Source organism: Maniola hyperantus, chromosome 6 (assembly GCF_902806685.2).
Source record: "Maniola hyperantus chromosome 6, iAphHyp1.2, whole genome shotgun sequence".
NCBI classification, from domain to species: domain Eukaryota; kingdom Metazoa; phylum Arthropoda; class Insecta; order Lepidoptera; family Nymphalidae; genus Maniola; species Maniola hyperantus.
Window position 1 is genome coordinate 2,735,387 of NC_048541.1, and position 24,729 is coordinate 2,760,115.

At 37.3% G+C, this 24,729-nt stretch overlaps 1 protein-coding gene across 8 annotated transcripts in view; it reads left to right on the top strand.

The window, feature by feature from the left end:
• The window catches only part of Prosap (prosap), a 253,358-nt gene that overhangs the window by 63,086 nt on the left and 165,543 nt on the right, over positions 1-24,729 (top strand). For 7 of the 8 annotated variants that reach the window (XM_069499233.1, XM_034969609.2, XM_069499236.1 and 4 more), the window contains exon 1: positions 23,386-23,644. The exons of the other annotated variant lie outside the window; for it this stretch is intronic. The gene's annotated coding sequence lies outside the window, so the exon portion shown is untranslated. Of the gene's footprint in view, positions 1-23,385; positions 23,645-24,729 lie in introns of those variants that run through there. 8 annotated transcript variants of the gene reach the window in all.

A 24,729-nucleotide genomic window follows, 5' to 3' on the forward strand; every position in this document is an offset into this window, starting at 1 on the left:
CTATATTATAGAAGCCTCAATAGCTCAACAGTTAAAGGTGTGGACTGAAACCCGAAGGGTCGCCGGTTCAAACCCCACCTGTCGCACTACTGTCGTACCTACTCAGGTAGCACAAGCTTGACGCTTTCGTCCTACGTCGGCAACGATGCGGCAGCATTCTATAGAACGCGACAGGTCAAGATGACAATCGGGGTGACGTGCGGCTGTGCGGAGCGTCCCCAGCCTCATACCCCGATTGCCATCTTGACCTGTCGCATACTATGGGTATCCGCTAGCTGCGCTCTGGCATTGGTAGCACACATATAGGCACCGCGTCTAGCCGTGACGTGTAGAAGGCCTCGCGCTCACGTGGAACACCTAAGCCCGCAGCGATGCACGCGGCGTCATGCCACAGCGAGACGTCACCTATACAGAATACATAACTATATGTTAAACATTGCTTTTAATCAGTTAATTATGTGAATTGAATGATGATAAGATAGGTATACACACCTCTAACTTGTGTAAGTTATGTGTGTTTTAAGCAATTAAATATCACTTTCTTTAAAGGTGAAGGAAAACATCGTGAGGAAACCTGCATGCATTCACTATACTGTCCTGAAAGATGTGTGAAGTATGCCAATCAATCCACTTGGCCAGCATGGGAGACTATGGCCCTTCTCACTCTGAAAGGAGACCCATGCTCTGTAGCGAGCCGGTGATGGGTTGATCATGATGATGATTAAGTAATTACTAGTTACAAATCGAAATAACACATACAGAATACATAACTATATGTTAAACATTGCAACATGTACAGATAATAGTTCATACAGTACAGATTTAATGTACATAGTATAGGTACTATGACTGGTAAAATGCAGGTATTTAAGCAGGTAACATATCTGCATATGCCACTTCATCTGTATGCCTATACAGATGTCTAATGGGTAAGTAGTACTTTTCATTATTATACATACCAAGTGTGCAGAAATCCAACGCAGAATAATATTTCTTTCCTCAGAGTCTGAAGGCTGTGCGAGGACGTAGAGATATGCCACATGCATAACTCGCACTCTGTGTCCAAATAAAGCAGCAGGTGCTAGCCCGGCTCGGAGAGCTTTTTGTGATGAACCAAAACACTCCAAGCAAATGACATGTTCATGTGAAATCTGTCATCAAATCATATATTTACAATATTAGATAATTTCAAAAGCATTTGCAATTCTTCTTTGATCAGTTAATTGTTTTTAATCAGTTAATTAAGTGAATAATAATAAGATACAACGACTCACACTATCAACACAAACGAAGACACAACTCAACTGTTAGTTATGTGCGTTTTAAGCAATTAAATGTGAAGGAAAACATCGTGAGGAAACCTGTACGCTTGAGAGTTATCCGTAATGTTCTCAAAAGGTGTTCTAACCACATTTCACGACAGTTAGGTTACTTCTAATAAAACGTCGAGGCTTCGACATCACGCATATAGCTCACCTTAAACTATTATTTGACATATCGTCGATTCAGAATCAAGCCGATAGTTTCCTCACTTTAGTTCACTCTGCCCTAACACTCTTATAAACCAAATAGTTATTTATTTATTACTTACCTACTGGTGCAGGTGAACTCCAAGATCCAAGTCGCAGTGGAGAGTACCGGAAGGAACAAATTACCACACCGACATGATGGATTTTCCATAACATAATATGTGTATTATCTATGTCTACAACTAACTAGGCGTCTGTAGATTCCTAGATCACTTTGTCTAATTATTAAATAGTGATTAAACAAAAAATTAAACAGCAGTAATAGTGTTCTGTACTTTAGCTGAACAACCACAGAGAACGAATTAAAAACAAACAATTTATTTGACATTAGGGATGTCATATCGATCCGATATCGATTTTCAAAGAATCTATTTTTGTGACAAGAAAATCGATCTACGTTCCGATTTTTGCTTCTTTATTTTAGATTGAGTTTACGCAAACAGAGTAAAAAAGAAGCAATATAAAACTTGTAAATAACTACTAAAATAAAATAAGTACATATATATGGGTAACATTGGTATAATATTATTTTAAAAAAGGGTTTAATAAAAAACATATTTATGTACATAAACCATATTCTAATATGGTTTATGTACATAAATATGTTTTTTATTGAGTAATTATTTGATGTTATTAAACAATTTACAGCATGTTCTACCTTTAATTCCATTGAACTATTGACTCACAATGTTTGACACGTTTTAAAGTTACCCGTAGCTACTGTACCAAGTTAGTTGGTCATTCATACCATTGATATCTTTTTGCCCCCTGCACTATTTATTTTTCATAAAAACGTCCAAAAATTAAAATTCGACTATAGTTGATCAAATTCAGATACACAGAAACCGAGAAGTGTTGGGAAGAATATCAATATAATATGTATAACCTATTAGGTATTTTTTCATATCTGGTACTAACTAATTTGATTTTTAATTAAAATATAGGTATCGAAAAAAAATCGAAGATTTATTTTTGCGAAATAAATATTCCAGACCTCGATTTTTTTAAATCCGTTCCTCAGATTTCGATTCGAATCGATCTAAAAATCGATCTTTTTTTGAAGATTCACCATTTAGATTTGACATTCGACAACCTCTCGATTACGGTGAAATTACAGCTACAATGTCGCGATCGCAATCACCTATTTGTTGACGCTCACTATTTGCTACAATGCATTGCAATATGAATATAGTACCTACGCGACAGGTTGAAATGACAATCGGGAAGGGAACGCACTAACACCCCCCGTGCTTAATCGGTGCGTGCGAATGCGGGTGGGTGTGTGGGGCGTCCCCTCACCTCATACCCCGATTGCCATCTCAACCTGTCGCGGACTATACCATAAATTCAACCAATCAGAACTATTGTAATAATTCTATTTCTATTGTAATAACGACAGGGGCTCGATTTTGTTTCGATTTTGTTAATTAATGTCCGCTACAATGTAACGATCTCAATCACTTCTGATTGGTAGAGGCGTGCTTACTGTTGCCTATAATGCATTTGCATTGTTGCAACAAGAATACCAAAAATTCAGCCAATCACAACAATTATTGCGATTGTAATAAGAATTGATGCATGAAAGTAATAATCGGAAGTCGAAGCAAGACGTCATCATAATCGACCTAAGCTTATCGATTCCTTGATTCGCGTCACTACATGTTTTGCTAATGTCAGGAAAATGAACAAAACAACTACTTTTATTTCGGTCAGTTTCTAATTATACGGCTGTTTTTTTATTTCGTAACATTTTAAATGTTTTTTAAAATTAAAAACAGGAATTACTAATTTCACCATTTCGGTGTACACCTATATCTATAGCGATACCAGTGGTGGGCAGTCTCCTTTAATTCTTTGAATAACTTGCAATTTTTCTGTAAAAATTACTATGGCACTTATCCTGCGGATTATTTTAAAATATCTAAGTATCGTTAGCTATCCATTGGTACATAAAAATTACAGGAAAATTATAAAATCAAAAACCGTATCTTGGATGATGTATATTAATGGTACCTCAGGTGAAACTTCTAAGAAACGCTAAGAGGCACCAATCTAGGCAATAATAAAACGTGGCTGGCGGCTGCGTTTACACACCGCGTGATGTTGCGTGGAAAATTGCGAATAATTCCATAATTCCTACGGTTTAGGCCTGACGCGACGCAAGGAAGGATTCCCCAGGGGCCGTTTACCGGTTTCATACTTACGTGTTGGGGTCACTTAGGTAAAACAAGGATCGGTGTTCGCTGCACACTTACTGCGAGAATGGTAGGAATTTGGAATCATGGTTTTTGGAAGAAAAGAAAGAAATCTTTCCTTTAGTGCCTATATAGTATCTTTCTTTTAGTAGCATCTATGCTACTAAAAGAAAGATGCTAGGAATCAATTTTAGTATTCAGTTATAATAATTATGGTTCATATGAAGGTAGGAAATAATTAAAAAGATGGTGTTTTAACATTTTGTACATTTTGGTAAAGGTGATATGGTGAACGGTCTGCAGATCTATAAGTCCGCGACAGGTCGAGATGGCAATCGGAGTATGAGGCGGGGGGGACGGACGCCCCGCATACCTGCACGTCACCCGCGCTTTCCCGCACCGGGTTACCATCTCGACCTGTCGCGTACTATACCATTGTCGAAATGTCAAATTTTTGCGAAAAAAAATCATAGGCGGGAAACGTTTTAAGTATATATAAATCCCATAGGTGTTGTAGTACATATACATAGTTATATACTTGTCTAGGTACAATTTTATAAAGTTGTTGATTGGTGAAATCCGAAATTCACATTTATCATTCGTAAAACCATTACAGAATAAGTTATAGAATAGTTTAATGTACAATCAAATAAACTTTTACAAGAGATTTTTAATTGCATTGCATTAATAGAAACAGTACATTAGAGATGGAGTGATGAATATATTTATAGTGAACTGTATAACATGTCTGCACAATGCACATTCCTTGTCTGCGAACTTTCAACTAATTTTATTTATGGAGTGAAGTTAATTATTGCTTTTCCCTGCCTGCTTTCTCGGGAAGCGAGAGCTTTTCAATAAATCACTCTGCTTTACGATGGGTGTTGTTTGAACAATCCTACATCTTGCGGTACGGTGCGGTGTAATGCGGTACAGTAAAATAACACTTGGCCCGTGTTAACACTCTGCTGCTCACTCATATTTAGACAGAAAAGTGATGCTTTGATCTTCTGTTATGTTGATGAAAATAACAAAATACCCAGATAGAGATGCGTTAGTTTACAACTGTAGATTCTAAAACCTGAAAGAGGTCGCAAAGTAAGTATAATTTTCTAAATAACATCAATAACGCCTAACATCATCTCACACCATCGCAGGCTCACTTCTGAACAAAAAAGCTCTCATTGAAGCCTCGGTTAAAGGAGCGGACTGAAATCCGAAAGGTCACCGGTTCAAACCCCACCTGTTGCACTATTGTCGTACCCTACTCCTAGCACAAGCTTTACGCTTAGTTGGAGGGGAAAGGGGAATATTAGTTAGCATTATAAACTTTCAGAATCAAAAGGGTTTGGCTATAGTCTATCACGCTGGCTAAGGGCGGATTGGCAGACTTCACATACCTACCTTCTCTACATAGTATAAAATAAAGTCGCTTCCCGCTGTCTGTATGTATGAACGCGTAGATCTTTTAAACTACGCAACGGATTTTAATGCAGTTTTCACCAACAGATAGAGTTATTCAAGACGAAGGTTTATAGCCATAGTTTAATTCTCAAAAAATTTGAGATCCCTAGAGAAATTGAAATAATGTGAAATAGGTCGAAAAAAAATCCTCTCATTTGAGTTTCCGAGGCAATAACACCTCAATGACACCACTTTAGTATCTACATCGCACCCATGCGAAGCCGGGGCGGGTTGCTAGTTGATAATATTATGAAAAATTCTCAGTCATGCAGGTTTCCTAACCATGTTTTCTTTACCGTTAAAGCAGTGATACGTCTTAATTATTTAAATCGAATCTTGGACATCCCGACTAAGAGGCCGTAGCCCGTATGTCTTTAAATTATCACTAGGCTATCACCGGTTTACTAGGTTAATGGGGAGGAAAAACATCGTTACGAATTTAACATGCTCAAGAGTTCCCTGTAAAGTTCTCAAAAGATGCGTAAAGTCTGCTAATCTGCACATGGCCAGTGTCGTAGACCAAACCCATTTCATTCTAAAAAGGGGACCAGTAGGGCGATTGTCTAAAACCTGCATCAATCATTATTACAATCTCAATTGTTCTGATTGGCTGAATATGTGCGATTCTTGTTGCAACAATGCATTGTGGCCAATAGTGAGCGAGCATTAACCAATCAGAGATGATTGCGACCGTGACATTGTAGCTGTCAAACAACCGCGGTAGGGCCACAGTAGGGCGATTGTCTAAAACCTGCATCAATCATTATTACAATCTCAATTGTTCTGATTGGCTGAATTTGTGCGATTCTTGTTGCAACAATGCATTGTGGCCAATAGTGAACGAGCATAAACCAATCAGAGATAATTGCGATCGTGACATTGTAGCTGTCAAACAACCGCGGTAGGGCCACTGGGCTCAGTAGTAGTGAGCCGACGCTGAGTGTATAATGATGAATAATAAACTTAAAATATAATGTGTAAATAAATATACTTAATTAAGTGTAATATGTATAATGTATATAAGTAATTAGCCCGTAGCAACTTAACTTAACGGTTTTGTAATGTGCGAGTAATAATGACTCCACACTTTAAGACAGCATGCGTAAATTCTCGAGCAAACCGTATGGAAAATGTAGGTCTGTAATAACATTATGAATCTTATGCATTATCTTTAGTAAGGGCTACGCCATCTCTGGCTAATTACCTATCATCTACGAAGAACGCACGCGTTGCGTGTAATCAGTGCGACTTTGCAGTCAGTTGCGATTACTTGCAAGCAGCACTTCCGGCTGTCGCATTTACATATGAAAGTATTCCTACTCGTTCAATGCATAATTCACGATTATTATCCATTCAGTGAGACAAATCATTGAGCTATGCGATCGCGACAAGCTTTATCAGCTTTATAAGCTCACTTTTGGCTTTCAATAGGTACATGCCTAAATGAATATGGCCATGTATAAATATAAAATGAAATAAAATACCTTACCTCTTGCCCCGTAGCCTCTATTGAAACGCTATAAAAGATGTAGAATTTTACCCAATTATTTTATAACAATAGGACATAGTTACGGGCTAGAGCAATTGAAATTTCATAACTTTGAAAAGGTACATGTTTGGATAAAAATAGACTGACATTGCGGCATCAGATACAACCTTCAAGATCGATCAATATCACCACTACTCCATCTCGCTCAGTAGTTTCTCTAACAGCACATAAGGGAAAGAGACAATTTCATTGTTACACAGATTCTATCAAGGGTCAATTAGCAAAGGGACTATTTTTGCCCCTCAGTATTTCATTTTGGGAAGCAATATTTGCCACAGGATTTCATTAACACCTCTATTTTTGGCATATTCTATTATTGCATATTCTATGTAGCATTCCGATAGCATTGGAATGATACATAGTTTTGACACACAGTACCTAAGACAAACCACACAGTGTGGCTAAACTCTAAACTATCTCTAACTAACTAACTATCTGTCTGTCGTGTCTGTCAAGAAACCTATAGGTTACTTCCGATTGACCTAGAATCATGAAATTGGTAGGTAGGTAGATCTTATAGCACACATAAGGGAAAAATCCGAAAACCGTGAATTTGTAGTTACATCACGAAAACAAATTAAAATGTGTTCACGAACAAATAATTAATATTTTCAACTTTCAAAGTAAGATTACTATACATCGTGCGGTATCATATGAAATGACTTTACCTGTACATTCTGAAACAGATTTTTATTTATTTTTATGCATAATAGTTGTTGGTTTATCGTGCAAAATGTTGGAAAAAATACCCTAGTACGAATAACGAAACCCTCGGTGCGTGAGTCTGACTCGCACTTAGCCGGTTTTTTGGGTATGATATTACGTTTTATGATACTTTGTAGTTTGTACCTACTAACTGTTTCTTTACAAGATAACTAGATAAATGAGGCCTCACAATTTCATTCAGCAATAATACTAATGCAATCATAGCTAATAAATAATAGCTCTTCTAGCTTCCTGCTGCTTGGTAGTTGCTCCCACTTGCCGCCTCTGCAATGCACAATACAATCCACCCAATCCTTTTTTATCTGTATACCAAAGTGTCCTTTATATCTATCGTTTTAACATCTATAATCCTCTAAAAAGTATTTAAAGTTAGGAGCATAAAATTAGGCTCAGCTACACACTTTACGTATCGTTCAATAAGCCAATTATTTTTTATCTTTATACAAAACTAACCTTTATTTCTAGTACAGTTTAAACCACATTCCTCTGAATGTTTTTGCAGTTAGTTGCACAAAGCTAAGGTTAGGTATTCCCTTACATTGTAATATTATGGTATTATGTCTTGGTGCTTATCAATTATGCAATTGGATGCAAATATTCTTATAGGGAGAGATTCGTGTGCGGTGTGGCCGTCCATTCATATTCATTCGCAAATGTTTTCCTATTGGTCGATAAATATGGTTAATTAATTCTATTGTATCCATATTGTATCATTATTAGCCTTTCAGTCTTGACAAAATTTTGTGAAGATAGGAAACAACATAGTATATTATATTATATTATTATTAAGGAAGATAAAATTGATCATTCATTTACTTTCAGCAGACAAGTTTCTTTCAATTTATATTCACCTACCTACATAATTTGATTTTCAGTTCCTGATTCAAAAAGTCCTTGGACGCATCGAAAATTCGTTAAACAGAAGCCGAAGATTTGGTGTTAATTCTCGACATTTGTACAGATTCTGAGAGGAGACCCTAGTGTAGTAGATCATGATGATGATGATAACGAGAGCTTTTAATGTACTGTTTGGCGGCCATTTTAAGCTATTCATATCATGTTTTGAAATCTAAGTTAGTTTCAAGTTAGTATTTATATTACTCACCTAAAGGATGATTAATTATTTTCACCACAATAGTTACAGACAAAACACATAAAAAGCAAAACAAAAACTCCAAAAAAGCAAAAGATTTACCTACTTCAAAAAAACTCGACTGAATTGAGAACCTCCTCTTTTTTGGAACTCGGTTAAAAAACTACACAAACCAATACACAGCCACTTTTCGGCACTAATTGGACATTTCTACACGAACGTATTACTCAATCGTGCTAAGTAATCGCGGTAACGAATCCGACGCACGCGATCGACGCTCATAAATCGGAGATTTATTGTACTTTTCTAAACATAACTAGCGCAATTTATCAAAATTAATCTATGAATAGGAATTAGGAAGCGATAATTCTAAAATATAAGAAGTTTAGTAGAAAATCCTGATTTAAAGTTTCCTGATGTTGATTGCAATGTCTATTAAGTATAGTTTATGCTATTAATTAGGTACTTTATAATGTAAGACGCAAATTCGTGGCAATAGCAGGCAATTGATTTGAAACTCGTGATATCCTATATAGATAGCAATCGGGGTGGGAACGTCCCGCACCCCCGCATGTCACCTGTGCTAACCCGGCGCGGGTGACGTGCGGGAAAGCAGAGCTTCCCCCCGCCTCATACCCCAATTGCCATCTTGACCTGTCGCGTCCTAGACTAGATAAAAATAAAAAACTGGCCAACTGCGAGTCAGACTCACGCACCGAGCTGCAATCTCACCTGATGGTAAGTGATGATGCAGTCTAAGATGATAGCGGGCTAACCTGGAAGGGGTATGGCAGTTTTTATTAAAACCATACCCCTTTGGTTTCTACACGGCATTGTACCGGAAAGCTAAATCGCTTGGCGGCACGGCTTTGCCGGTAGGGTGGTAACTAGCCACGGCCGAAGCCTCCCACCAGAAGGCAGCTAGCAGCAGTGTGAAGTCTTCCAATCCGCATTTGGTAGAATATGGCCAAACCCTTCTCATTCTGAGACGAGACCTGTCCTCAGAACCCAGTAGACGGCGCGATGGGTTGATGATTAGATAAAGAAATTGTGATTTAATGCCTTATCATAGATTTGCAAGCCGTTGCATAATTTAACATAACTTCAATAAAGTTCATTAGGACGTTACATCGTCGCTTTGGGTGGTCGGCTGGTCAAAGACGTGAAAGGAAATATGGCATACATTTGCGCTGTGTACCTGTTGAATGAATGATTTATATAATATGCTTATTCATTTATTCACCAGGCGACCAATGCAAAGGTTTATTTAAGCCTTTTAATGATCTCTCTTAAAAGGGCGTTTTATGCGTTGTGCTGCTACTAACGTAATTTTATACTATTATTTGTATTTTAATTAGAATTTATCTAGCACTGTTGGCATTAAAGCTCACCGCTGAAGTCGTTTTCAGTCAGTTCAACCTCAAATCTCAAACAAGTCGTAACTAAAAAACACGACTACCATGCCAAAAAACGAACTAAAAGTATAATTTATAATTTTGCAAAAAAATACAGCCAGTATAATTTAGGATGTTGTAAGGATTCTAACGATACCTCATCCATTCAAATCTGTTTTAGCATTTAGAAGTAATGGTGAAATACCCTGAACCCTGAAAACTGCTTTTTGTGCAGTCGTTTTGGGCAATGATTAAAATGGCAGCTTTTACATATTACGTATCTACTCATTTAAAATCTACGCTCTAGATATTATCTCGAATTAGCATAGAAAATAAACACCATCATTCATAACATAGATTTCTTATCTAAGTAAATCGTCTTCATCCACGTAGTTTAAGTTTTTAAAAATCCCGTAAGTTTTTTTTATTTTCCCTAGTAAAAAGTAGCACATTCACACTTTCCAGGTCTATCTATATCCTTAAAAAAGTACGTCGATCTATTGATCGGTTACTGCGTCATTGAAGGCTAATCAACAAACAAACACACTTTTGCATTTATAATATTAGTAGGAAACTTATAATAAGTACAGTTTTTATTTTCTCTGGAACTACACCCCTTTATGCATTTATTTTTGCATCGTATTGACGACATCCTTTTCCGTATACAGACCATAATCTAAACACATTGCCTAGGGTCGTCCAAATTAACTAAGTAGGTACTAAATATATTTACGGAAAAATTTAAAGAAAAAATTTCTACGTTGGAAATAAGATTTTAAATGATATTCAAAAGTTTTAAAATCATGTCACTCTCACACATAAGTATGATCTAAATTAATTGAATCCACATTTCAATTTTCAGATAGGTACTAAATAAACTAATTCAGCCTACTATACTTAGGTAATGGTTCAATTAACAATGTTAATAACCTTTCAGCTTCAATATTACCTAATGGTTCTTTATTTAAAATTTTAGATAGGTATTTCATCTTTAAGGATCATCTTGCATGGTTTTTAGTAACAAACAACTTATCCGCTCTAAAAGTAATACTGATTGAAAAATGACGATTGAATGATTTCAGTATATTGCTTGTGAAGTGAGTAACTGGAAAATTTTAGCGTTTAAACTACCGTGAGTGATTTCCATTCTAAATAATATCTGTCCCGGCTAAATCGCGGCGCGTGCGCGAACGGACTCCCTTGAAAAAGGACCCCGGATGGGTTCGAAACTAGTCGGGCTAACGTCGACTAAACATGTGAGTACAGCTGGGACAGATATTATTTAGAATTAACTGGAAAATGTTATTATTGAGAACGCAAATTGTGCTCTGTCTTTTTAAATATCCTAACTCAAAGCTTGGTTCGATAATAAAACGTAAGGTTTTCTTACCTTTGAATACTATATTTTTAAGTATTCAAAAATTAACAAATTAATCTTGATACTATAGCAAAAATCCTTGTTAAGTGCTCGCAAATTGGCGTGGAATTGCCTCTTACTGCCTGATTGTAGCTGGCGCGTCCTATACGTTTTTATTCATCATTTTCCAATCAGTATTATATATTTTAATTATATTATGTTTCTTCAATAGCATCGATACACTTATTAAAACTCACATGGAAAACTCAATCCTAGGTGTCGGGGCGTCGCAAATTGTCACAGCGCCACGTTTCCGTTCATCAATTTTCCATGAGTATTATGTAATTTAATTATTACAAATTTATTAATATTGGTATACCTGTAGGTTTTCCATAAGTAAGGTAAGGTAGGTAAGTATATCGAAGGGACACGCTTATTGACTCATGGAAAACCAACCCTAGGTGTCGGAGCGTCGCAAATTGCGTCTTCCTGATTGTTGCCGACGCGGTCGCGTTTCCTTTCATCATTTTTCAATCAGTAGGTATTATGTAATTTAATTACATTATAGATTTATTAATCTACATTATTTTCCATAAGTTAATAAGTAATATATCGAAGGGATACACTTATTGACATAGGAAAAACCCAACCCTAGGTGTCGGAGCGTCGCAAATTATCGCAGAATTGCCTCTTCCTGATTGTAGCCGGCGCGCGCTCCGCGTTTCCGTTCATCATTTTTCAATCAGTATTACTTTTTGCTCGTTAAGTGACTTGGCACTTTTTACGCCGCGTTGTATTTGGTTCCAAACATTTTAGCTTGCAGTTTTTTTTGCATAATTAGGTACCTATCTGTTTACCATTTTGTAGTAAATACGCTAAGTACATTAACAAAAAATTACTTAAGTAGGTACTCAAAAACTTGCGGTCACATAAGTTTAGTATCTACAGTATACAGTACAGTATGGTAGAGCCTTTTCTAGGTCGAAAATCGAAATAGAATAGAGAGTAGTTTGTTTTCATTTACTTGACCAAAGCGTACTTATACCTAACTAGCTTATCTCTTATATCCCTTGCATTGAAAATATTTTTGAAAAAGACGGGCTAGGTTTTAGTTTGATGATGATTGTCCTTTTAGTAAATTGACTACCTCCTTCCAAAGAGTATAAATACTTGCCTCCTTCTTTAGCCCACCACTATGGCCAACTAAGCACTCTTTAAATATATTTAATCACTAAAACGCACATAATATCTCGGAAAAGTTACACCCCCAGAATAGAAGACCGACCTTTTAAGCACTAGGCTATCAGTGCCCATTGGAAGGTATAGGTACATTGAAAATCTATAAAAAACCAGACAGGAAATATTGAATCTCGTTCCAATAAGTACAGTTGTTCTGTCAATTTAAAAACGATCGAAGCGTTTCTATTTAGATTCCTGAGAGAGAAAAAACAAGATAAAAGGTGGAAGAAACGACATAATGTCAAGTGATTCTTTCTTCGCGGTGGATTCTCGAGATTTCAGTCGTTGGTTGACTTAAAATATCCGAGCAGAAACCACTTGAAATAATACTTGAGCACTTTATAGCGAAAAGATTAGATAAGCGCTTGTACTTACCTACTTATTCAAGATTATTTCTTAGGGTCAAGGCGGATTTACAAACCGTTTGAAAAGATTGTAAAGAGTGGTAAGTAGATACTTGTATGACCTATTTTTTTATCGATAGATAACTCGATTGCGATCTACTCTTAAGCAGTGTATGATGAAATGCACCGCAAAGCGTAATCTGCTTCACTTGATGGTATGGATTTGCCAGTAATTACTACATTAGCAGCTGAAGTCTACCATTTGAACCAACATAGCAATAGTACATTATTCAACATGGGGGTAATGTAATGTCATTTCTTACGTCACGGGCGCCGGGATAAATCCCAAGCGTAACGAGGGATTTTAGAGTAACTCCCGAGTGTAGCGAGGGTGTTGCATCTAGAATCCTGAGTGAAGCGCAGGGTTTAGTGGCGCCCGTGACGTAATACATTACATTACCCCCATGTTGAATAATCTACTATTACTTACGTGACCCAAACAGGAAAGGAACCCGACATATAACTTAGTTGTATAACTACAAAGGTTACAACTTAACTACGCCCAGCTCCACACTGTTATTAAGAAGAATTCAAAACTTGTGAAGTATAATAGCCACAGCCTAGATACTTCATACAGTCGGGCGACGGAAACATCTAGAGAGGGTGAATTCTGTGGCAGGGGCGAGACGAGAGAGTGATTGTTGAGGATCGGCAGAAGTCGGCAAAACAAAATTCAATAATAATTATTTTTCTTTGCAATGGATCAGTCATGTATGCACCTACATATGTATAGGTGCTACGACCGTAAGGCACTGCCGATGATTAGCGAAAAACGAGTTGAACTAAAAACCAAAAACGAGTTGGTAAGCAACGAGAAGCGAGTGTGTAGTTGAGATAGTTTTGTCACTAGACTGTGAGCGAGAGTGCGAGTAGGACGGGAGAGTAATCGCCCGTCATACATCAATAAATTAATCCCTGCGCAAATAGCGCAAATATTTTGACTGCCAAGAGAGCACCTCTGGGCGGGTTTTTCTTTGATAGCTTTTGTCACGCGACAAACTAGTAGAGAGAGAGTCCTTGACGGCAGTCAGCGATCAACTATTGATTCTCTTTTCTCTTTTTCTTTTCTTCTTCCTCTCTACCCTAAGGTTGTCTGGAAGAGATTACTATTTTAGCGGTAAGGTCGCCAATTGTACAAACATCTTTGTTATATATACGTCAATTTGGTGTACAATAAAGAATATTTTACTTTTTACTTACTTTTATTCTTTTATAAATGTCTTTTATTAACACGGAATCATGTCATCGATTATACGTTTCTTGGGCGAGAAAATTGTTGATAGCTAATTAACTAGTTGCTTCCACCACGGCGGTGGACCAACTGCCTAAAGCAAGCTTGTTCGATAAGGGGTCGTCTCTGTTTGCATTTACGCTGTGGAATACAGTCTCTTTGAGAAGTTGTGGGAAGCTGACGACTGAGCAGGCAATTCTGCGTCTCAAGTGGCCCTTGGCTTGAGGGTCACAAAACTTGAACATTTCGCCAGCGTTAGGCATTTTAGCCCCTCCAATAAAATTTCATAATAATATATAAGTACAGTGTGCGTGAAAAACTGGACCTTAATTAATACGACAATCCAATAACATCATACTTGAGGTTATCGGTGCATATTATGACTGGTCAGATATTTGACCACTGGCGGCGTGTACATCTGGCGAATGTACACAATTATTATACAATTATTATATGGCGAATAAGAAGGGTAGAAGTAAGATTTTACTTTGAAATTTTTACTTTTGACTGTTTATTGCATTTTAATTTAATTACCATCGGCGGTGGGGGTTATTCAAGGGGCGGACCAACAAATTCATAAAAGGCCGGCAACGAGTTCCCACGGGATTTTTAAAAACCTAAATCCACGCGGACGAAGTCGCGGGCATCATCTAGTTTACGATATAATACAAAATGACAGCTTAGATATGCTCTTCTTAATTTTCCATAGGTACATGCATTACCAAGGAAGCGAGTAGCTATCGACTATTTTCGCGCTTAAGAATCGTACAATCGATATCGATATAATATAATTCAAGCAGCAAATCAAATTCGAACCAGAGCCAAAACTCATTTCAAAACTCTCACGTAAAAGGTAAAGCTGACGAGTGCACATAAATTAATAAACATGAGTTGAACTTTTGAAATTTTGACGTGGCTTTGCCTTGCCTACGTAGTACGTACCTACCTACGCAAATTACTTCTCTCAGCGTGAATATTCAGCTTTTTGACGACCTCCCTGGCGCAGTGGTGAGCGCTGTGGTCTTATTAGTGGGAGGTCCCGGGTTCGATTCCTGGCAGGGGTTTGCAATTTTATAATTTCTAAATTTCTGGTCTGGTCTGGTGGGAGGCTTCGGCCGTGGCTAGTTACCACCCTACCGGCAAAGCCGTGCCGCCAAGCGATTTAGCGTTCCGGTACGATGCCGTGTAGAAACCAAAGGGGTATGGGTTTAATAAAAACTGCCATACCCCTTCCAGGTTAGCCCGCTATCATCTTAGACTGCATCATCACTTACCATCAGGTGAGATTGCAGTCAAGGGCTAACTTGTATCTGAATAAAAAAAATTAAAAAAAAATATAAAGTTATGTAAACAAAAAGCTGGCATGTACCTACTTACTTTTTTATAAAACAGTCAAAGACCCTACACACCATAAAGAATAAAAGACATTTCCTTTGATCCTTTCCTTTCAATACTTTACTAGTAGTGAATATACCTACCTATTTTCTTTTTAGTACCTAAAGCAGACTTTTCTTTTTACTGAATATTACACAATCAAAAACCGTTTCATCCGATCATAAAAAAAACAATAAAAACACGCTATAGCGGGTTATAACCACTGAATAAGAAATAACTTCAGTCCGATCGACCTCGACACTGAACAAATCAGAAATATTTTCACGGGAATATGAATTGTAAATGTTGTGTAGTAAAGACTAGATTTGCTAGCATGATTTATAGTCAGTCATATGCTAGGTCTATTGTATTTGATCGACCTTGCACGAAGTGGTATTCAATAATTTTCTGATCGCACGATTGCGGTTCGCAAATCAAATGTAACGGGAACTGTGGGATCTATAGGAAACTATGGATTATAGGGTATAGACCATAGAGCAGAAACAAAGAGGAGTTGGCCTAAGCAACTGTGCACTGTGATTTTCAACTAGGTCCTGACGTCATCACTGTGGGCGGGGCCTTAGTTAGTATGCTGTCTGCGTTCGTCAGGTTCACATATAGTGAGACTCGTATTATCGGTGTGTTTTCGCGTTTTTAAGAACAAAAGGATGAAGTGTTGTGTTTTATCGTGTCAAAGTTATTCAGACAGACGTTCTGATGCTATGAATGGTATCACATTTCATTTGTAAGTAATTTTATACGTAATTATTAAAATAGTTCTAGATTATTGACATCTAGTGTGAGATAGCTGAACTATGTAGTGACATCAATATATCGATGTTAGGTCGCTAAGCGAGTAGTTTTGCTACTAACCCGCAGATGGAAAATTGAGAAGTGGGCGGCGTTCCACAACCCCTCACCCCGCAAAATGTCACTCGATATTTCATAAGGAAATCTTAATACAACATCTCCTCTTTGTTTCTGCTCTATGGTATAGACTAATGTAGCTGTAATTGATGATATAGATACTTACTTACTACCTAGTTTACTGGAAATTCTATAAAACATCCAATTTCTTGGTAAATAAGCCTATTAACAAACATGTTACAACTAAAAAGGGGTGTTTGAAGTTTTTTCAGAATTCGTACCGTGTAACTTTTCGGAGTTATGTGCATTAATCAATTTAGTAGATATCACTTGCTTTAACGGTGAAAGAAAACATTATGACAAACCTGCGTGCCTGTGAATTCTCCATAATGTTTCCAAATGTGTGATGCCTGCTAATCTGCACTTGGCCAGCATGGTGGACTGTGTCCAATAATGAGCCGACAATGGGTAGATGACTATAATGATGATCTAATTCTAGGTTATCTAGGAGAACACGACAAACCACACGACGCCGGACGGGTTTGAACCGCTCGGCCCTCCTCAATATCAACATTCCTTCGAGATGCATGGAGCGCTTTGCGTGATTTGCGTCATCATTCCTTTACGTATGACTAGGGATTGGAATACCTACTCTTCCAAGATCTGTGTTTCCTACCAATTACAATCTAGGCCTCGATTACGGTAGAATGACAGCTACAATGTCACGATCGCAATCACCTCTGATTGGTTGACACTCGCTCACTATTGCCTACAATGCATTGTTGCAACAAGAATCGCACAAATTCAGCCAATCTCAACAATTGAGATTATAATAATGATTGATGCAGGTTTTACGAAATCGCCCTATTGGTATCTTTGAAACAAGAGTGAGTAAGCCCCTTCTAGGCAAACGCGTCCCATCTTAGGCCACTCATCACTTCCCATCAGGTGTGTTCCGTACTTTTGATGTATTTATAATCATAACACAAACCAGCGTTTTTTCCAAATTCGTAGACTTATTTTTATTACAATCGGTCGGGGTTTACCTATGTGGCCGCTTACTAAAACGGCAACACTACAGCTGTCAGTCGAAGTTGACATATAACTCGAACGCTCCGCGAGCACGCGTGACACACCAAACACAAGCCTCTAACGGCTATCATCAAAAAAAAGCAAAACTTTAGACGCGAAGTTCATCAACCTTCGACAAGATCATCAACCCTGGACCTTACCAGCGCATCTTGGGGGCCCCCATCATCGGAGCGCGTTCCCGGATCCGGTAAGTGACTGCATTACAAACACTGACCGTCCATTAGCTTGGTCAACGTCAACGTGACCTATCACTAGTCGAGTAGTTCGAAAGTGTGTTTGTTTACTGGTTGGTCTTTCAATCACGTCGCACAGAGCGCGGATCGACGTGATTTGTGCATGGGTATAATTGAAGATCTGGAGAGTGACATATAGATGAAATGAAAATTAAAATTAAAGAGTTACCACGGGATTTTTACAAACCTAAATCTACACGGCTTCTTCCGCATTAGCGGGCATTAGCCAATATCTAGTATTAAATAAAATAAAATAAAATATTGCCATTGCCATGATGTTGGTCATGTTGGCATGTTTCAAGTCAGTGATAAGTTACAAGCTCAGTGATGTACCGTGTTACTGCAAGTTTATGTGTAAGTACTACGTCGCATGTCGTGTAAGCTAGACATCGACAACATTACAACATTCTTGATAACACGGCCGTGCTCTCTGGCCACAGAGCTTAATATAAAAGGAAAAGCTGATTTACTGACTGACTGATCTATTAACATTTAACGCACAGCTCAAAATTTGGCATAGATACCTAGTTATTTAACGTGAACATCCGTTAAGAAAGGATTTTCGAAAATACAACCCCTAAGTGGGTAAAATAGTTATTAGAATAATATGTAGTTGTTAGAATCCTAATCTCATTCTTTCCGCAAAGTTTATTATTATTATTAGATATATATTTATCTAATTATCTATTTATTTTCTAATGATTTATTATTATCAAGTAGGAATTCAGCAATTTAGCTAATAATCCTTTTAATTATACGGACGACATCCTATGCTACTTCTAATGAGTAGAAGTAAATTTAAAGTATTTCTTGCAAGACGAAGATTTACTTTATAATTATGTCTTGTACATTAGCCGATGCCCGTGTCTCTGTCTTCCCACGAGAAGTATTTATCTTTCCTGTCTATTTCTTAAGCTTGAAGCTATTTAATATACCTACTTACAAAGTCTTATTAGGGTTCCGTACCTCTTATGTACTACTTTGATGTCTGTCTGTCTGTCTGTCTGCCTGTCAAGAAACCTACAGGGTACTTCCCGTTGACCTAGAATGATGAAATTTGGCAGGTAGGTAGATCTTATAGCTGACATTTGGGGAAAAATCTGAAAACCGTGAATTTAGGGTTAGATCACACAAAAAAAATATTAGTATTATCAACTTTCGAAGTAAGTGACTATATCAAGTGGGGTATCATATGAAAGGTCTTCACCTGTACATTCTAAAACAGATTTTTATTTATTTTTATGCATCATGGTTTTTGAATTATCGTGCAAAATGTCGAATAAATACGACTGTAGTACGGAACCCACAGCAACATGCTAAGATTAATACTTAGTGCTTGGAGTGCCGATAAATGTAAAAGCTAAACGATTTAATTTTTGATACTACAGTTCTTAAATAAAATTCAAAAAATCTAAAAAAATACTGTTATTTCATATAAATTTTTTTAATATTGTTATCGTGTAATGCATAAGCTCTATTTATGTGAGTACCTATCAACAACACAAGGATAATTAAATAATTAAATAGGATAAGGAGTACAAGGATAATTAAATCTGTTGTAAAAAACTTTTTTTTCTATTTTATATTTCATTAGGTTTGCAAAAACATGTCGGGGACCGGATTAGGTCAAATATAATTCTACGGTCTGCATTTTCTAGTAGCGTACTCGTTAAGGCTTCACTTACTAACGAACACGCAAGCTATTATGGATCATATTGCGTTTGTAAATAAATGCTACAATTCCGTGACCATGGTATAACAAGCTTTGATCCGTGGTTGAGCAAGCCCGAGCTATTGCGGTCACGCATCCTTTGATCGGGGAAACGGTCAAGTGTGTCCAGTTATCTAAGTTTTTGCTCGCGAGTGTACATACGCATTAGAACCTTTTTAATTGATTGCTTGACCACGATCTCACCTGAAGATTTATTAGTGTTAGTAAATAGTAATCTATACAGGGTGTTACCAGAACGCTAGCAAAAACAAAGACAGTTGATAGTAACTACTGATGATTACTGATATTATGATACCACAAAAAAAAAACGCGGAAAAAATATTTAAAATCCTATATTTTGTAAAATTTACGATATACTGCAAATAAAACATCTGACTGACGCTAGAGGTCAACGAACGTTGCGTAAGTAGGCCACTCGGAGTCAATGCCGTGTCGTAGGTGGGGCATTGGCCCGAGTTTGCAGGCTATACATTGCGGGTTTGAAAAATACTAAATCACTAAAACTACACCCCGCACAGCCCCCGCGTTAACCCGGTACGTCCGAGCGCGCGTGACGTGCGGGGGTGCGGGGCGTGTGTCTCCCTCCCTCCCCTTCATACCCCGGACTATAGGTACAAACGTATTATTATGTAGGCATTCCGAACCAATGGTAGATGCATTTGACGATTCAAAAGTACCTACCTGTAAAAGTTTAATTGAATACTTAGAAAATATTTTTATTTATTTATTTAGTAATTAGTTACATCAGCTCAGACCAGGTACCATAAAATATCCAGCTCTATAAATTGCAAAAAAATTGCAACCGCTTCTCTTGCGTCAATCAAAATTGATCCATGCACTCGCTTTAATTACAGATACGCACGCAAGACAAAAGCTACCGGTATGCGACCGGTATACGCCGTACCGGTATAATCCGTTGGTTAGCCGTCATTACACGGTGGCTGTCCGATTTGATGCACTCACAATAACATCATGTAACACGGTGGGTAAGTGTACTTGATGCGTTAATCAACTTTAACTGGAATGGGCATGATGACTAGACTAGTCAAATCATCGACTTTTTATCAAACCTCAAAACGCTCGCTAATTATGGGATCCTCGGTGGCTATGTTATTTGCTACACTATCATAGGCTATCATAAACACTTGTAAAAAGTTTACATGAATAAAAAAACATCCTATTCTATTCTATTCTATTCTATTTAATTGTATCTTTAACTCGGTAAACAGCAAATAACAGTTGGACCCCTAAGACTTAAACTCATTTTGGGAAAAGTATATTAAAATTTTATCTCCAAAGGAGTGGGCAATCACAACTTTAAATCATAAATTTTAAGTTTAAACTTATAAAATATGTAAAGATAGCCAACTAAGTAGGTAATTGCTTAAAGAGCGTTCCAAAACTTTGATTTAAGTTACTTATACTATCGGATATCCGCGACTTTGTCTGCTTCATCGTTACTTTAGATTTGTAAAAATACCGTTTGATTTTCCCATAAAACATAAGCCTGTAATTATAGCCTTATAATCTAGGTCTATAACTATATACCTACCTACATCCATATTGTTAAAGGCCTGGTGAGTGACATAGGCTACTTTTCATTCTGGTGAATCTACGAGTTCCCACGGAATTTTTAAAAACCTAAATCCACAATTATCTACGGCGTCGCGCGCATCAGCTAGATAGTAAAGTAGTTATCCATGGCCGCATACGTAAACGAACGAAGAAAACTGAGAGAGTAAAAAAAAAAAAAAAGAAATTCCGACGAATTGAGGACCTCCTCCTTTTTTTGAAGTCGGTTAAAAATCGGCCACACTACATTATATGTAATTACATCTTCAATCAATTTTCAATCTTAATTTAATATATATAAGGTACATATAAAGTTAAATAAACAGTAATCGAGCTTTGTATCAGTTGTTTACCTTTCTCGAGGCATCGTCAATCATTTCTCCAAACACCGAAGCACGCTGGAAAGTAGGTGATCGCTTATTAAATAAACACTCACAGTTAAGTAGGTAGGTGAGTTTATTACAACATAGATGTTAGAAGAATTTAACTTTATAAAATACTAGCTGATGCCCGCGACTTCGTCCGCGTGGAGTTAGGTTTTTTAAAAATCCCGTGGGAACTCTTTGATTTTCCGGGATAAAAAGTAGCCTATGTCACTCTCCAGGACTTTATCTCTAGTCTCTACCCATGCAAATCAGGTCAATCCGTTGCACCGTTGCGACGTGAATGAAGGGGAAACCAACAAACAAACACACTTTCGCATTTATAATAAGGGTACTGATACAGAAGAATCCGGCTATACTCACGTATTTGTTCGACGTAAGTCCGACAAGTTTCGAACCCAGGTTTCGAGTCCCTTTGAAAAAGGACCCCGAATAGGTTCGTTGAGCTATGAGGACTTTTAATTTTTTTTTAAATAAATTGAAAACTATCTATTTTTTATTTTATTCAAGTTTTACGACTAAATATTTAAAAAAAAACAGTGATTATAGCACGATTAATTCGTTTTCTTTCAAGTTGTTGCTAAAAATCGAAAATGTTCAAAGCAATCCTTTACAAAAACCCAAGGTTTGGTAGGTATTCCAATAATTTAAAAAGTCCAATAGGTAGATGACCTCCTTAATAAAATTTTTAAAAAAACACACCGATAAAGTACGCAATAGTACCTAAGCAAGTAAGTATATAAATACTTAGTATGAATTGCTAACATAAGTCACAATCTAAGACGATGAAGGAATTATTTATAGTTGCTTCGTCGAAAGCTTATTAAAATAGCGATTACGATAGTCACGAGTGGCGTGCAGGTCATAGAGGCATAGATGCACTGCTTACCCTAGTTGTAATAGCTCAATGTATATTTTTCATTATGACCTGCCAGTAAACAGGTTCCTACCTAACTAATGCCTACCCTGGCTTCAAACCCTGTGCACGCCAGTGGTCACGAGGTATAACTGACGCCATACTTACTACTAAGATATATCATCATGATCAACCCAGCACCGGCTCACTACAGATCACAGGTCTCCTCTCAGAGTGAGAAGGGTTTTGGCCATAGTCTACCACGCTGGCCATGCGGATTGGCAGGCTTCACACACCTTTGAAACCATTATGGAGAACTCTCAGGCATGCAGGTTCCATCACGATGATAAGATGATAAGATCCTTACTAAGATATATACCTCTTTGAAATAGAATGAAGTTAGTTAAGTTAATAGTATTGTAAATGTAACCTCAATAATTATTATTGACGAGCGAAGCGAGGTTACACAGTATACTTGAGTGTACTGGCACTTTGTCTATCTATCTATCTGTCTGTCCGTTTGCATGTCGGTGAAAGCCTTATAGCTTCTGAAATAAATAAATATAGATTTACCTACTTGAAGTTCACAAATATAACTACTGACTGCCGTACTCAGAGTCGCTTAATCGTTACTTAAGTTTAGTTAAAACGAGACAGCTATATCTCTCAATTAAATCTGTCTCGTTTTAACTCAATCTTAAGTAACGATTAGCGACTCTGAGTGCGTTCTAACATTTAACACAGGTGACCCGTTTGCTCGTTTGCTCGCTATTCTTATTTTAAAAAGGCGCCCTTATCATCACATTGTTCTCTCAGACAACCCATTCTTAAGAACTTATAGAACTGTAAGACGGTGATGGTATATGATAATAACAAAGTAGATAAGTAGGTACACGAATCTACCCGTGATATCAACTTAACTGATAGCAAACAAAATACACTACTTAATTTGTTAACTAACATACGGAATACCGGGCCTATCCGCAAGCGCCAACCGGTGCGCGCAATTTTCTTTTCACAGTTCAATCATTCGTTCATTTCCTTCAACGTATCGTGAATAGTCCGGCTCCCCGCTCACTCGTAGTCATTCGCTCACCAGTCGCGACTGATAAGCGATGTCGGGAGGTTGTGTTTATTTACCCGTTGTGAACGCATATCCCGCGTAAATACCGTCTCGAACGCGTTAATTAGATCTAACGTGATTAAAAGGCTACCTTATATTGTTTTGTGTGTGACATATAAGTGGATTTACTGTGTGTTGTGATTTATCTTACATTTGAATGTGTGTGTGAAACCAGTTAAATTTTTTTTTCTGTGCGCCCCACTTGGATTTTTCTTCGTCTCAGTTTTTGTGGTAAGTTAACAGATCAAAGATTAAGTTGTGATTAAGTATAAGTATTCGTGTATTTTAATAGTTGTAAAAAGTTTGACGTGGGTCTGCAATTTATTTTTTACTAGGTACCTATACATATACATATAAACTAAAACACGTAAGTAGGTAGGTACCTATCTACTTAATAATTCGTTTAAGTGTTGGTCTTACGAACCAGTTGTATCCATAATATCTTCTAAGTTCTATTCAAATAATACCAGAAGTGATCGAAAACTTTCGCTTTTAGAGGTCCAGAATTGCTAATCCTGCAGAATCTGCTATCTTTTGGCAATGATCCAGTCGCTCTAACCACTGCGAAAATAGGCAAATTATCTACTAGTTTTTTAATGAACTCTTATCTATTACTTTACTAGGTAGGTAGGTACTTAGGTGCCTACTTATCTGTTCAGAATTTTTTGATAACATCAATTAAGTAGGCACCTTGACGCCGAATTAAATATTTGCCTAGGCCCTGTTTTGAAGAAACTAGGTAGATCTTCTATACTATTATATAAAGAGGTAATGTCGTTAAGTTTGTTTGTAGGGGGTAATCTTTGGAACTACTGAACCGATTTTAAAAATTCTTTCACCAGTAGAAAGCTACATTATTCCTGAGTAACATAGGCTATACGGGATCTTTAAAAACCTAAATCTACGAGGGCGAAGCCGCGGGGATCAGCTAGTAATATATAAGCCCCCTGTGCCTTGAGCCATAAACATATAATTCATAATTTAAAACCACGGAGCTAGGTATCATAGATTTTAAACTTTTTTACAGAACTTGGATGGTAGCTAGGACGTACCTACCTACCTACCTAGGCTACCTATTACGTAGTAATGTAACTTTTTTTCATCAGTACCCTTATTATAAATGCAAAAGTGTGTTTGTTTGTTTGTTTGTTGGTTTGTCCTTTAATCACGTCGCAACTGTATACAACGAATTGACGTGATTTTCTTGTATGGGTATAAATAAAGACCTGCAGGGTTAGCATGGGCGGGGATATAATTTTCTCCCCGGGGAAAGGATAAAATCTTTATCCCCTCCGACAGCTTTATCCACTCTCCGA